At 33.3% G+C, this 3020-nt stretch overlaps 1 non-coding gene across 1 annotated transcript; it reads right to left on the bottom strand.

The window, feature by feature from the left end:
* Positions 1-1147: 1147 nt before the first annotated feature.
* On the bottom strand, positions 1148-1254 carry LOC139851003 (small nucleolar RNA R71). The gene has a single exon (XR_011760370.1). It is a non-coding gene; the product is annotated as a small nucleolar RNA R71 (small nucleolar RNA).
* Positions 1255-3020: the final 1766 nt, after the last annotated feature.

Genomic DNA, 3020 nt, shown 5'->3' with positions numbered 1-3020 from the left:
TAATAATAATAATAATAATACTATAACAAATTATATTTATCACATTTCATATTTATATTTTAAAATGATAATACCCCTAATACTGATTTTAATATTAATAGTAATTTTTATAGTAAAGAAAGTAATTGTTTATGAAATTTTATATTTACATTATGTAATAACTTTTATTGAGTTGTAATTTCTCATATATATTTATATATATCACAATATACAATTAATAAGTATAAATAGAATCACACATATACATATAGATTCATAATAATATCATGTATAGATTTATATATAAATACTTAATTGATTATTATTTTATATGTTTAATTTCGATTGATTAAAGTTTATTTTATTAACTCAAAATATCATATATACACTTTTATATTTATATAAATTTATTTACATATTTACTTACACACAATGGTTCGTGAATCGTTGGAAATAGTCAAAGGACAATTGCATTCATGTAAACTGTTCCAAAATTTTAAGACTCAATATTACAGACTTTGCTTATCGTGTTGAAACCATATAAAGATTAAGTTTAAATTTGGTCAGAAATTTCCGGGTCACATAACATTAGGGTTTTTAGATATACCTTTCAATTAGGGAAAACTAAATATACACATAGAAGAGAGCGAGATGATCACGATTATGCATGTTATTTGATCGATAAAAAGCTAGATGATGGTGTATGGTGGTGGTGGTAGGCCGTAGGCCAAAAGAGGGAGATGGAGAGAGGAGTGGTCGAATTTTTGAGGATGGGGAGAGATTAGGTTTAGTTTTTGATTAAATGTGATTTAAAACCATTAAACATAAACCCAATTAAATTAAACTAATGGTTTTGGGCTTAAGTTTGGGTGCTACATATCAACTGAAAGACCAATAGGTTCAGCTAGTTCAAAGCACTTGTCAACTTCATGGCCTACGACATGAAGACGCCAATTATCATTTCAACAACTTCATCTATCTAGCCAATTTATACAAACAAAAAGATGTACTTGAAGAAATCGTTCTTCTTCACCTGTTTCCCTTCTCACTAACCCATAAGTCATAATGCTCAAAAATAGTTCGAAGGTTTGAAAATCCGCTCAATAACCTCATGGAGAGAAATGGCAAATAAATATCTCATGAAATATTTTCCCTATTCCTTGAAACCAAACTTAAAAATGAGCTAACCAACTTCAAAAAATTCTCTAATGAAACTTTCTATACTGCATGGGAACGTTTTAAGGGATTGTTGAAACAATGCTCAAATCATCAATTGGACCATTCGTCCCAAATCTGTACTTTCTACAATGGTCAAACGCCGACTCATCGAACTAACGTGGACGCTGCTGCTCAACGAAGCTTTATGACCAAACTGCAGATGAAGCATGTGAGCTAATAGAGACTATGACAATGAATCATCATGAGTGGAACTCCGGAGACCTACAACTTCTATCAGCATTTGTCCTAACTATGATCAATCTAGCCCAGAATGAAGATTTGAAAAACTTGAGTAATCAAATGGAGAATCTAGTAAAAATACCGGAGAACTAAAGAAACCACAACAAGTACATCAGAAACAATCTTGTAATAATTATGCAAACTCCTCATCTGAGGTATATCAATATCTCGTTGAGTTTGCATAACCTGATATACCTATATATAATGGCCAATATCCAGCAAACAAAAGCGGCTTTAACCAATAAAGAGGAAATCAATATCCGCCTAGGAATAGTCAAAGCTTCCAACCTAGATATCCGCCAAGATACTCTTTTTTCTCTCAACAACCTAACTACAATCAAACACATCAACTTACAGGGTCAGATTGTTCTCAATCTGATGATGCCAATATAAAACCCGCTACCCGGAACAATGATCATGAGGACAACCTCAACCATGGTAGTCGGAACCAAGCTGACATTAATCAGAAAATGTTAGCTAGTCAAGATCAAACGGACATTCACATGTGTAATCAAATGGCATTTCTCAAAAATATCGAAGACCATATAGGATAACTAGCAAATCATTTCGAGTCTAGACCGAAGGGTGATATGCCTAGTAACACTATCCACAATCCCTACATACAAGAAGCTAAATTTATGGAAGATATAAATCAGAAGATCAGCTGGCTGAATCTTCTCAGCTTGATGAACATGCCACTATTGCATTCACTGAAGCTGTTAAATTAACACTTCCCCAGAATACAGAGTCTGTAGATAAAACATCTCCTACTACTGCAGCAGTCGAGAATAACTCGCCAAAATCCAAAAAAATTATTTGAGTCCCTTTGCTGAGCTTAAGGAATAGCCAAGCAAACCTAAAAATTCCAGAAAAAAGGTAGAATATTCAGGCACCAAATATGATATTCCATCCACTTCATGCATCCTAGAAATTGATGTTCGTATAATCAACGACACAGGGGCGGAGGGACATAGGCATTAGTGGGGGCCTGTGCCACCACTCAACTGACCATTAGTCCACAGCCCAACAGCCAATATAGTATGAATTATTTGGACTTAGTTACAAGTGACCCCATTAAATATATATAGTGGTCCAACACTTCATGTTTGTGAGTTATACAAATATATCCATGAGCCCATAGTAGCCCTTGTAATATAAATGTTGCTGAACGTCTCGGTTCTAACTATAAACAGTTGGAGTGAATTTCTACATTCAAAAATGATTTATGTCCATCAGTTACTTCAACCAATTATTTATATACTTCAGATTTATATATTCAAAAATTAGCTAAGCTTATATATTTACTCTGAAACATTATTTAATATACTAAATCAAGACACTTTATTTGTGAACGTCATTGACAACCATGTGGTCATTTGTTTATGGTAAAAAATAGGCCTCGAAGATAGACGTTTTATCCTATTTTTGTATTATTGTTGTATTAGTTTGTGACACCACTCACTAAAAATCTTGGCTCCGCCCCTGCAATGACATCACTATTTCTTTGTCTCTTGCAAGCTCTGCAGTGCTAAAAGAAAACTTCATCAAACTAGGAGACACTTGACAATTTACTCTACCATGCT

This window comes from Rutidosis leptorrhynchoides, chromosome 5, assembly GCF_046630445.1.
Source record: "Rutidosis leptorrhynchoides isolate AG116_Rl617_1_P2 chromosome 5, CSIRO_AGI_Rlap_v1, whole genome shotgun sequence".
NCBI classification, from domain to species: Eukaryota; Viridiplantae; Streptophyta; class Magnoliopsida; order Asterales; family Asteraceae; genus Rutidosis; species Rutidosis leptorrhynchoides.
The sequence above is the reverse complement of the archived record's forward strand: the minus strand, read 5'-3'. Positions and strand labels throughout refer to the sequence as shown.